The 13,109-nt window shown below is 46.0% G+C and overlaps 1 protein-coding gene across 2 annotated transcripts in view; it reads right to left on the reverse strand.

Annotated features, from left to right (window-relative positions):
• Positions 1 to 9,761, reverse strand: part of ptk2ba (protein tyrosine kinase 2 beta, a) — a 247,775-nt gene extending 238,014 nt beyond the window's left edge. Inside the window, exon 1 of one of the 2 annotated variants that reach the window (XM_059985434.1) lies at positions 9,682 to 9,761. The gene's annotated coding sequence lies outside the window, so the exon portion shown is untranslated. Of the gene's footprint in view, positions 1 to 9,597; positions 9,616 to 9,681 lie in introns of those variants that run through there. The other variant, XM_059985435.1, reaches the window with a different exon arrangement.
• Between the last annotated feature and the right edge of the window lie 3,348 nt (positions 9,762 to 13,109).

The raw sequence follows: 13,109 nt of genomic DNA on the forward strand, positions 1-13,109 counted from the left end.
AAATGATATACATTAATGATCTGGAAGAGGGGAGCAAGTGTAGTGTATCTACATTTGCTGATGATACTAAATTGAAAGGAAAAACAAATTGTGCAGAAGATATGCAGAGTCTATGAGAGATATGGATAGGTTAAGTGAGTGGGCAAGGGTCTGGCAGGTGGAATACAATGTTGGTAAATGCAAGGTCATCCTCTTTGGAAGGAAAAATGGAAAAAAAGATTACTATTTAAATGGTTAAAGATTGCAGCATGCTGCTGTGCAGAAGGACTTAGGAATGTTTGTGCATGAATCACAAAAGGTTGGTTTGCAGGAACAGCATCCTATCAAGAAAACAAATGGAATGTTGGCCTTTACTGTTAGAAGGATTGAATTTAAGAGCAAAGAGGTTATGCTGCAAATGTACAGGGTTCTGGTGAGGCTGCAGGTTAAGTACAGCGTGCAGTCTGGTCTCCTTACTTGAGGAAGGATATACTGGCTTTGGAGGCGGTGCAGAGGAGGTTCACCAGGTTGATTCCAGAGATGAGGGGGTTAGACTATGAGGAGAGATCGAGTTGCCTGGGACTACACTTGTTGTAATTCAGAAGAACGAGAGGAGATCTTATAGGAACATAAAATTATGAAAGGGATAGATAAGATAGAGGCAGGAAAATTGTTTCCACTGGTAGGTAAGACTAGAACTAGGGGACATGGCCTCAAGATTCAGGGGAGTAGATTTAGGATGGAGATGGGGAGGAACTGCTTTTCCCAGACAGCGGTGAATCTGTGGAATTCTCTGCCCAATGAAGCAGTGGAGATTACCTCAGTAAATATACTTAAGAGAAAGTTGGATAGATTTTTACATAGTAGGGGAATTAAGGATTATGAGGAAAGGCAGGTAGGTGGAAATGAGTCCATGGCCAGATCAGCCATGATCTTATTGAACGGTTGAGTGGGCTCGGTTTGCCAGCTGGCCTACTCCTGCTCCTATTTCCTATGTTTTTATGTAGGCCAGCACCTGGGGCAGTATGGACATGTTGGGCCAGATAGCCTGTATGTGTGTTTTATAACCCTCAGACTTAAATTCATCAGGTCCCCTGAGTGTCATGTCCTGTAGATTGATGGTGCATGGGACACTGTCTTCAAGAACAAGCCCTCGACAGCCACTTGTGCATCAGCAGACAAATGCAATCCAGCTGGTCCTCCACTGAGTGAACACGAGAGTGCCAGCGCCAATCCAGCCCAGCCCAAGTGCCCGCAGTGGCTGAGGTCGCGCATTTTAACCTGCAATAATCTTTTACAATATCCACAATACCACCAACCTTTGTGACGTGTGCATACTCACAAGGCCTAGTTAATGGGCATATTTAAAGTGGAGGTTGATAGGTTCTTGATCAGTACGGGCGTCTCCTGCAAGATTCCAGATTGAACCTCATCTGCCACTACTTAGCCCAGCTCTGAAAGCTCTCAAGTTCAAGTTTGCAGCCCAGCTCTACACCCTGTCATTGGTTGTTGCAACCCTTGACAACCTTCTGCACTATTCATAACACCACCAACCTTCGCGTTATCACCACTCCCTTCTTCCTAGTAGAGAACGGAGCCTACTTTGAAAGGGTGAACTTCCTCCTTCCACAGTTACTGACTGACCAGTCAAGAATTTTTCCCCTTTTTATTACTAACTTCCAGCACCTGCATGACTTCTTCCACCACGGTGCACAGGAGAGCAGCAAGACCTACATTAATCTGCAAGGCATTCATGGATCTTCCTCAGGCCTGACATTGTATTGTTCCTTGTCAAGAGATTGTGCAAGTCGAAAGCTTTGAGATTTCTGCTCTATTGGAAAGTAAAATATGTGCAACTCCACAGGCCCACATCCTGCACCTGTAACTCGCCACCCGACTAACCCGTAATGATTCTCACAAACCATTTCATCTTTCTGAAGAAATGCGAAAACAAGGGCTTCCTGCCTCTCTCACACAGATACTTATGCCGGCACCAGGAAATCCATTTTCCTCTGATGATACTTAGCTGACAATTTTATATTAATCATAGAACAGTACAGAACAGAAACAGGCCATTTGGCCCACAATGTTGGGCCAAGCCAATTAAATTAGTAATGAAATACACAACTAGATTAATCCCTTCTGCCTACACAGTGCCCTTACCCTTCCATTTTCCTTACATTCATGTGTCTATCTAAACGTCTTTTAAAAGTCCCTGATGTATCTGCCTCTACCACCACTCTGAATAAAAAAGTTGCCCCTCAGATCTCCTTTGAAATTACCCCTTCTCAACTTCAATGTGTGCACTCTGGTATTAGACATGTCACCCTTGGGAAAAAGATACTGTCTGTTAGCTCTATTTCTGCATCGCATAATCTTGTAAACCTCTGTCAGATCAACTTCCACCACTCCAAAGAAAAAACCTCAATTTTGTCTAATCTCTTTATTAATTGGTTTAGAATCTAATGTCCTTGCAGATCAAAGATGTCAGTACCCACCATATCACCCAACTAATGAAGATCAACACACCTCACACCTTTAGAACAAACCTACCAACTTGTGCGGCAACTTTCAGGGAGCTATAGACACGGACCCTAAGATCCCTCTGTTTCTTCTCACTGCTAATTTAGGTAGCAATTTTTATTAATCACTTTAAAATCCAGCATATCTGCAGATCGTGTCATTCAGCACATACCCTAACTGTGAAGCTGGTGAACAGCCTTCTCCACTGCTGCATTTGTCATTTTCTCGTGGCACTGTAGAAGACCATTCTGCCATCAAGTCTATGCTGGCACTCAGGGAAATCCCACCAAATCCCATTTTCCCCACGCTTGTCCCTGTGAACTGTATAATCCCAGGGCATTGCTTAGCAAAAGAGCAGGAGAGCTCTCTTGGTATCATTGTCTTTCTCTCAACCAGCATCACGCTAAACAGCTGATTTGGTCATTATTCCTTAGAAAATGGAACATAGAATATTGAACTCAGAACTTTGAACATTCTGTAGATATTAGAATATAGAACTTACAGGCCCTTTGAACACAATGTTGTGCCAACATTTTAACCTATTCTAAAATCAATCTAGCGCTACTCTCCCACATAACCCTCCATTTTTCCATCATCCATGTCCCTATCTAAGAGTTTCGTAAATATCCCTAATGTATCTGGCTCTATCTGGACCCACCACTATTTGTGTTAAAAATCTACCTCCAACACCCCTCCTATACTTTATATACGTTCCTCCATTCACCTTAAAATGATGTCCTGTCATATTAGCCACCTTGGGAAACAAAAAGTCTCCGGCTGTTTACTCTATCCATGCCTCTCATCATCTTGCACACCTCTATCAAATCACCTCTCATCCTTCTTCACTCCAGAGAGAAAAGCCCCAGCTCACTCAACCTCTTCTCATAAGACATGCTCCCTAACCCAGGCAGCACCCTGGTAAATCTCCTCTGCACCCTCTCTAATCCAGGCAGCGTCCTGGTAAATCTCCTCTGCACCCTCTCTAATCCAGGCAGCACCCTGGTAAATCTCCTCTGCACCCTCTCTAATCCAGGCAGCACCCTGGTAAATCTCCTCTGCACCCTCTCTAACCCAGGCAGCACCCTGGTGAATCTCCTCTGCACCCTGTCTGAAGCTTCCACATCCTTCCTGTCATGAGGTGACCAAAAAAGAACACAATACTCCTAGTGTGGTCCCCTTCCACATGTCAATTAATTTCCTCTCCAACCCTCCAGTGCATAGTAGTTGATAATTAACCCGTCAACCCTCGCACCATTGGGAAGTGGGAGGAACCAAGAGCTCCCGGGGTAAAAACACGTGCTCTTGGGGAAAGCGTGCAAACTCCACATAGTTCCTCAGGTGGGGATGAACCCCACATTTATGGAATTTTAAGACAACGGCTCTACCAGCAATGCTATCTGCTGGTGAAGGTGTTCCCACAGTGTTCAAAGTGCAAAGTAAATTTATTATCAAAGTATGTAAATGTCAAAACAATAGAAATTATGAAAAAAAAACTTACTTAAACAAAGACTGCCAAATAACCAATGAGAAAATGAAGACAAATTGTGTAAATAAAATAAATAATATTGAGAACATGAGTTGCAGAGTCCTTGAAAATGATTCTGTCGGCCACATAATCATTTCAGAGTTGAAGCAAGTGAGCTACCCATGCTGGTTCAGGAGTACTAACTGGTGTGGAACCAAAGACTCCTGCACCTCCTGCCCAGTGGTAGTAGCAATGGCCTGGATTATATGGATCCTTGCTGATGGATGCTGCTTTCTTGTGGCTGCAATCCTTGTCGGTTTGCTCAGTGGGGAGAAGAGCATTGCCTATGAGGGATTGGGAAGAATCCATCACTTTTTGTACGTTTCCCCATTCCTGGGATTTGGTTTTTCCATATAAGAATGTAATGAAACCAGTTCCTATACCCCCTACTTGCATTTATAGAAATTTGTCAAAGATTTTGGTGACTTTGACAAAATTTTGTGGGAGAATGGGCAGAGAAATGGCAGTATGAGGAAGTGAATAGTCATGCATGTTGGTAGAGGGAAGGAATAAAGTCACAAACTATTTTTTCAAAGAGAGAAAAGTTAAAAATCAGAGGTGCAAAGGACTTGGGAGTCCTCTTATAGGATTCCTTAGTTAACTTGCTGATTGAGTTGGTGGTAAAGAAAGCAAATGCAGTGCCAGAGACAGGACCACTGCAACTTGTTCCTGGTAGGTCATCCCCACCAACGGTATCCAAAACGGTACACTTATATCCCCCGAACATTTACCACATTTCTCTCTTTTTACACTACTGATTCTTTATATGTTGTCATTTATATTAATTTCATGTCTTGCACTGTCCTGCTGCCACAAAACAACAAATTTCATGACATACAGTATGTCAGTGATCATAAACCTGATTCTGCTTCTGACCTCCTGGTAGAAGTTTAAAGAATGTCCAGTCAGACAGGTTACAAGGGCCAGAGTTTAGCGAGTTCAGATAATCAGCCCCTCTGCTGTGGCATCTCATGATGGTCACCTCTCGTCTGGGACCTCAGACCTCCCCCTCCTCCCCCCGTTTCCATTGACATCTCCCGAAATAGCTTCATCTCACCCTCTCAGCCACCAATGGAACAGCGTCTGCTGCTCCCCGCTGGTTCTCTCTGCCTCTCACAGCTTCCATACAGAACCTTTGCTCACAGACACGAAGGTCAGAAGTTGTTCTACTTATGTTGGAGGTGGTTACAGCCTAACACTCTGAAGGTGTGAACATCACTTGTCACCTACCAGCCCAGCCCCGTATGTGTTGAATCACTGAATCGTACAGCATGAAACGGGCCATTCAATCCATCTCAGCCTGTGGTCACACTTCCATAATAACCATTTATGTTTGGACAAACTGTCTGTTATCTCTGGAGCAGCAATGGCCAAGGAGAGATCTGATGGAGGTTATGAGAGGCATAGATAGAGTGGACAGACAATACTCTTTTCTCAGGGTTGAAATGTCTAATACCAGAGGGCATGCATTTAGGGTGAGGGGGAGTAATTTCAAAGGAGTATTAGAGGCAGATATAGTTTTAAACGCAGAGAGAGGTGTGTGGCTGGAATGCACTGCCTGGTTGGTGGTAGTGGAGGCAGATACATTAGAGACTTCTAATAGACGTTCAGACAGACACATGAATGTGAGGAAATGGAAGGACAGGGACATTGTGTAGGCAGAAGGAATTAGCTGAGTTGGCCATTTGATGAGTAATTTCATTGGTTTGGTGCAATATTGTGAGCTGAACAGCCTGTTTCTGTACTGTACTGATCTATGTTCTATGTTTATCACCTCATTCTGAGTCCATTGCTCACTTTGACCAAGAGATTGCACAGGAGATTTACCAGGATGCTGCTTGGATGACAGAGCATGTCTTATGAGGACAGGGCTTTTCACTCTAGACTGAAGGAGGATGAGAGGTGACGTGAGAGAGATGTACAAGATGTTGAGCGGCACAGATCGAGTTGACAGCCAGAGACCTTCTGCCAGAGTGGAAATGACCAATACGAGGGGACATAATTTTAAGGTGATTACAGGAGGATATCAGAGGTAGTTTTTTTACACCGTGGTGGGTGTGTCGAACACCCGGCCAGGGCTGGTAGTAGAAGCAGATACATTCGGGACATTTAAGAAACTCTTAGATGGACAGATAGATAATGGAAAACTGGAGGGCTGTGTGTGACAAAAGGGTTGGGTTTGAGGGTCGGTACAACATCGTGGGTCGAAGGGCCTGTACTGTGCTGTATTTGTCTTTCTTCTATGCTCTCTGTTCTGTTCTAAGAGATCCAAGTACCCGGCCAGGACCTTCATCTACCATCTCAGTGAATCCTCGTCCACCGCCCTTTCTAGCAATGTGTTCCACCAGTCTCTGGGTGAGGAAGAATCCCTCTGAATCTCTCCATCTCACCCGAAATCTATGCTCTCTAAACTGTTGATGTCAAAAATGGGGAAGTGTTTTCTGCAGTCTACATCATCACCTCTTAAGCTCCTCGACCCCACTGTGGTAAGGTGGATTAGCAACTAGCGCAACACCTCACTGCGTCAACGGCTGGGGCTCAAATCTCAGCAATGTCTGTAAGGAGTTTGCACATTCTCTCCATGACCACCTGGGTCTTCTGTCTTATATTGCTGCCAGTGGCATGGTGACACGAGGCCAACTACCAGGCCTACAACACAGTGACAGATCACAATGTATCATGGAAACCATTGTCAAACAAAACAGAATCCAGGTAAATAAAGGCCAGTGAGGCCTACCTCGATGGAGAGGAAACCATCAGAGAAAATTCCAAGATAGGATTTTTGTCAAACTGAAAAGGCAACAATTGACCAGGATCTCAACATAATTTGAGAGGTGAGGATCCTACCACACTGACCGGGATCTCGGGATAGATCTGAAAATAGGAATCCTGTCACACTGACTGGGATATCGGCGTGGATCTGACAGTAGGAATCCTGTCACACTGACTGGGATATCGGCATGGATCTGACAGTAGGAATCCTGTCACACTGACTGGGATATCGGCGTGGATCTGAGAGTGTGGATCCTGTACACACACTGACTGGGATATCGGGATAGATCTGAAAATAGGAATCCTGTCACACTGACTGGGATATCGGCGTGGATCTGAGAGTGTGGATCCTGTCACACTGACTGGGATATCGGCATGGATCTGACAGTAGGAATCCTGTCACATTGACTGGGATTATCACTCAACTGGCGAACTAAACTAATCTCTTCGGCCTAAACACCGTCCATGTCCCTCCATTTTCCTCACATTCAAATGCCTACCTAAACTTCTCTTAAAAGTCCCTAAAGTTGTTGGGGCTCGAGCGCCTGGCCAGCGTTCAGCTCACTGCTCCAGGAGGCTCTGCACTGAACGGAGGCTGTGGCCATTTCGTCAGCTTCAGTTCTGAATGCTATTTGCAACCTTTCATTGTTTGCACTTTCTGTTTTTCTTCTCTCTGCACACTGGGTATTCAAAAGTCTTGTTTTAATGTGTTCTTTTGTGGCTGCCTATGAGGAGACGAAGCTCTCCTCACTATGACAGTCATGAAGGAGATAGAGGAGACCTGGGTCCCACATCACCAGGTTCAGGAACATTTATTACCCCTCAATCGTCAGGCTCCTGAACCAGCCCGGACATCTTCACTCACCACAACCTACAGACTCACTCTCAAGGACTCTGCAACTTGTGTTTTCAGTATTTTTTGTTACTATTTGCACAATTTCTTTCTCCATTTACTGTGGAGAGCATTCTGACAGGCTGCATCACTGTCTGATAGGGAGGGGCAACTGCACTGGACCAAAAGAAGCTGCAGAAGGTTGTAAATCTAGTCAGCTCCATCTTGGGCACTAGCCTACAAAGTACCCAGGACATCTTCAGGGAGCGGTGTCTCAGAAAGGCAGCATTCATAATTAAGGACCTCCAGCACCCAGGGCATGCCCTTTTCTCACTGTTACCATCAGGTAGGAGGTACAGAAGCCTGAAGGCACACGCTCAGTGATTCAGGAACAGCTTCTTCCCCTCTGCCATCTGATTCATAAATGGACATTTGAATCTTTTGGCACTACCTAACTTTTTTAAAAATACAGTATTTCTGCTTTTTCACATTTAAAAAAAGTCTATTCAACGTACGTAATTGATTGATTGATTGATTTATTATTATTGGTTTATTTTATTTATTTTTTTCTCTCTGCTACATTATGTATTGCATTGAACTGCTGCTGCTAAGTGAACAAATTTCATGTCACATGCTGGTGATAATAAACCTGATTCTGATTCTTTTGTACATTGGTTGTTTGTCAGTCTCTGTTTATGTATTTTTTTTATATAAATTCTATTGTATTTCTTTACTTTCCTATGAATACCTGCAAGAAAATGAAACTCAGGGTATATGTGGTGACATATACATGACATACTTTGATAAATAAATTTACTTTGAACTTTGATGGAGGTGTCTAATTTATGATAGATAGTGAAAGCTGCAGGAAGACCACAACCTTGTCATGGTTTGGAGGCTGGCGTGCCTCAATGACTCAGAGAGCTGTGTTGGCTGGAGTCAGGGCTTTACACTTTGGCTCTTGGTAGGGTGACCCATGCCAAACAGGTCAAAGGGTAGAGGCCAGGCTAAGAGTGGTCCATTGGTCCTTCCAGTTCAGGGGTTCAGCTCAGGGCTAACAACCCTGGCTGGTAAGACAGAATTGTTACGGAAACAGCAAAGATTAATCCTTCCACATCTGAGTGTGACTGTATGGACAGACAGAAAGAGGACCTTTACTGCTGACCCCAGTGCCAGCGGTAATGGACAAAAGGTAATTAAGCAACTTCCAGCAACAAAGTGGGGGTAGAGAAAAACCAGGAGGGTCAAGGTTTAGATTAAGAAAGAATTTGACGATCTGAGGAATAGCTTTCAATTCCACACAGAGCATGCTTGCTATCTGGAACTCGCTGAGAGGAGGAGGTGGAATCAGATGCAATTCCAACAGTGACCAGACACCTGAACAGGCAAGGCAAAGGATGTGGTCTCAAGGCAAATGGGATTCATGCCAATGCATGAAAGGACTAGAATGGACTTGATGGGCCAAAGGAGCTGTTTCTCTGACATAAATAGCAACTAGTTGAGATGGAGGTGAGTGAGACTCAGAGGCTCTGACATTCCCTGCCCTGAAGGACTAAATCCATGGATCTGCTGAGAGACCTCTCATCAAAACAAGTTCCCACTGAAGTGTATGTCGTGATTATCCAACACTCAGATCCCTCAATCCACACACACAGATAGACACACACACATATCCACACACTCACTAACAGAGACACGCACATACACATATATACACACTCACAAAACACATAAAGACTGGCGCACAGACATGCGCAGGCCTGCCCAGATGAAGTGGTCTTAAGCTCAGTCCCTGTGTTCTCACCTCCTCCCACCCTATTGCCCCCGAGGTGCCCAATGCTCTGTGCTACCCCGTGGCACCGGGGGACAGCCGCCCTCCAGCCCGTGCCAGTAACCCAGCGCAGCTCTGCACTTCCTGATTCGGAGCCGAGAGCGCTCAGGCAGAGGTCTGAGTGAGAACACCTACCTGTCTCTGCCCGTCCAAGCGGCGTCTTTCCACAAGGTCAGACCCCACCCCACAGTAAACCCCTAAGGTCACAATTGTACTCACGGAGGTCTGAACCAGCCGCTGACACAGGTGGGCACTGTCACTGTTGTGCACTGTTCGAATTGAGTGACACAAGGCCACGCCCCTCAAGAACAGACAGATACTTCCTGATACTTAAGACTGCCTACCTTAAAGCTCAGAAAAGAGGCACACCATTAAAAAATTGGTAACTTGGTTTACTGTTGTCACAGGAGGGTTCAGCAAGTTTTGCAGATGACACGAAGATTGGTGTGTTGTGCAGAGTGTAGAAGTTTGCCATATGTTACAACAGGATATTGATAGGACGCAGAGCTGGCTGAACAGATGAAATTCAAACCCAAACATGTAAAGTGTAAACACGAGATTCTGCAGATGCCGGAAAAGCAGGAGTAACACACACAAAATGCTGCAGGAACTCAGCAGGTCAGGCAGCAGCATCTCTGGAAACGAATAAACAGTCGACGTTTCGGACCGAGTGCCTTCCCCGTGACTTGGTTACATTAGCCATGGGGATTTCAAAATGCAGGTAGGCACTGGATTCCGAGAGAGAATTTGTAGATTGTAAGTTTGTAGGTGGCTTTTTAGAGCAGCTTCTGATTGAGCCGAATGGGGGGAAGTCTATTCTGGATTGGATGTTGTTTAAGGAACCGGATTTGATCAGGGAGCTTAGGTAAAGGAGCAGAATTAGGCCATTTGGCCCATCGAGTCTGCTCCATCAATCTATGCCTTAAATATACATAAAGACTTGGCCTTCTCAGCTGCCTGTGGCAACAAATTCCACAGATTCACCACTCTCTGGCTAAAGAAATTCCTCCTTATCTCTGTTATAAAAGGATGCCCCTCTATTCTGAAGCTGTGTCCCCTGTTCTTAGACTCTTCCACCGTAGAAAACATCCTCTTCACATCCACTCTTTCAAGGCCTTTCAACATTCGCTAGGTTTCAATGAGATCTCCTCTCATTTGTCTGAATTCCAGTGAGTACAGGCCCACAGCCATCAAATGCTTTTTATATGACAAGCCCTGGAATAATTTTTGTGAACCCACCCTCTCCAATGCCGGCATAGCCATGCTCAGGTGAGGGGCCCAAAACTGCCTACAAGACTTTGAGTCAAAACCTGTCTTCAGAACTTCACTGCAAACTGCGAAGTGATTCACCTTGGAAAGCACAGAGAGAGTGCAGAGCCGCTAAAGAATAGGCTGCTTGGAACCACTGTACTGGCCAGCATTCAATAATCTTATAACCGTGGGCTGGAAACTGTCCTGGAACCTGGCGTATCTCCTGTCTGATGGGTGGGTGAGGTCTTTGACTAAACTGGCTGCATTACTGAGGCAGTGAGAAGTGTAGACAGAGTCCATGGTTGGGAGGATAGTTTCTGTGATGTTCTCAACTGTGTCCTCAACTATGGGAACCTGTGACTGGGGCATCCCAATAGTGTTGAGGGTAGCACAAAGCTATTACATCTTGGAGCATTGAAGTTCAGAGTTCAATCCAGTGTCCTCTGTAAGAAAGTATGTACATCCTTCCCATGTACACATGGGTTTCCTCTAGGTGCTCTGGTTTCCTCTCACAGTCCAAGGTTGTACCGATCAATGGGTTAGTTGGTCATTGTGATTAGGCTAGAGTTAAAATCGGTGGGTTCTGGGGGGTGTGGCTCATTGGGCGTAAGGGCCAGTTCTGAGCTTTAGCTCAAAATTAAGTAAATAAAATTAAAACTCTGTGGTTTTTTTGAGGAAAAAGAAACTCCCTTTAACGACACTTTATGCCATTGAAGCAGTAAGTGGCACTAGTCCCCCACCCACCTTTCCCAAACTTCAGAGTCCACAGAGGCTGCATGGGTTGGAATTCTTTTCAAAGTTCAAATTATGTATACATTGTACAAACTTCATACTTGTCTCCTTACAGGCAGCCACAAAACAGGAAACCCCAAAGAAAGCATATGGAAAACTCCGACAAACACCCAGTGTGCAGACAGAAAAATAAATGAGCAAACAATAGAAGTAAGCAAATAGCATTTAGAACAAATGGAGTCCGCAGACATGGATTCAGAGCTCCCAGAGCAGGCCCTCAGCATCTGTGGAAATGAGCAGTCAATGTTTCAGGCTTAGACCCTTCATCAGGACATTGTGGAGACCACAGACATGAAGGTTGGAGTGCCCAAAGCAGGCCCTCAGCCTGAGGCTGCACATAACAGAGTAAACATTGTGGAGTCCGCAGACACCCACAGCAGGCCCTCAGCCTCAGCCTCAGGCTTGGACAGCACAAGGCAGAGTAAACATTGTGGAGTCCGCAGCCACCCAAAGCAGGCCCTCAGCCTGAGGCTGCACGTAACAGAGTAAACATTGTGGAGTCCGCAGCCACCCAAAGCAGGCCCTCAGCCTGAGGCTGCACGTAACAGAGTGAACATTGTGGAGTCCGCAGACACCCACAGCAGGCCCTCAGCCTGAGGCTGCACGTAACAGAGTGAACATTGTGGAGTCCGCAGACACCCAAAGCAGGCCCTCAGCCTGAGGCTGCACGTAACAGAGTAAACATTGTGGAGTCCGCAGACACCCACAGCAGGCCCTCAGCCTCAGCCTCAGGCTTGGACAGCACAAGGCAGAGTAAACATTGTGGAGTCCGCAGACACCCACAGCAGGCCCTCAGCCTGAGGCTGCACGTAACAGAGTAAACATTGTGGAGTCCGCAGACACCCACAGCAGGCCCTCAACCTGAGGCTGCACGTAACAGAGAGAACATTGTGGAGTCCGCAGACACCCTCAGCAGGCCCTCAGCCTGAGGCTGCACGTAACAGAGTAAACATTGTGGAGTCCGCAGACACCCACAGCAGGCCCTCAGCCTGAGGCTGCACGTTACAGAGTAAACATTGTGGAGTCCGCAGACACCCACAGCAGGCCCTCAGCCTGAGGCTGCACATAACAGAGTAAACATTGTGGAGTCTGCAGACACCCACAGCAGGCCCTCAGCCTCAGCCTCAGGCTTGGACAGCACAAGGCAGAGTAAACATTGTGGAGTCCGCAGACACCCACAGCAGGCCCTCAGCCTCAGCCTCAGGCTTGGACAGCACAAGGCAGAGTAAACATTGTGGAGTCCGCAGACACCCACAGCAGGCCCTCAGCCTCAGCCTCAGGCTTGGACAGCACAAGGCAGAGTAAACATTGCTGAGTTCACAGACATGGAGCTTGGAGCTCCCAGAGCAGGCCCTCAGCCTCAGCGGATCACGTAGCGGAGTAAACGTTGATGAAGTTTCAGGCAATTAGGTTTGATTTAATAGAGGTGTACAAAATGGTGAGGGTCAGATATTGGATAATGCCCACAATTCTTTTCCCAGGATTGGGCAATGTCAGAAACACACTGAGTCTCAGCAATTTGCAGAACGGTAAACTTTATTTTTCGAGTCTGCAGAGTCGGACCCAACCAGCTCCTGCTAGATTGAGTGCCGAATTACACTTTG

This window comes from Hypanus sabinus, chromosome 12 (assembly GCF_030144855.1).
Source record: "Hypanus sabinus isolate sHypSab1 chromosome 12, sHypSab1.hap1, whole genome shotgun sequence".
Lineage (NCBI taxonomy): Eukaryota > Metazoa > Chordata > Chondrichthyes > Myliobatiformes > Dasyatidae > Hypanus > Hypanus sabinus.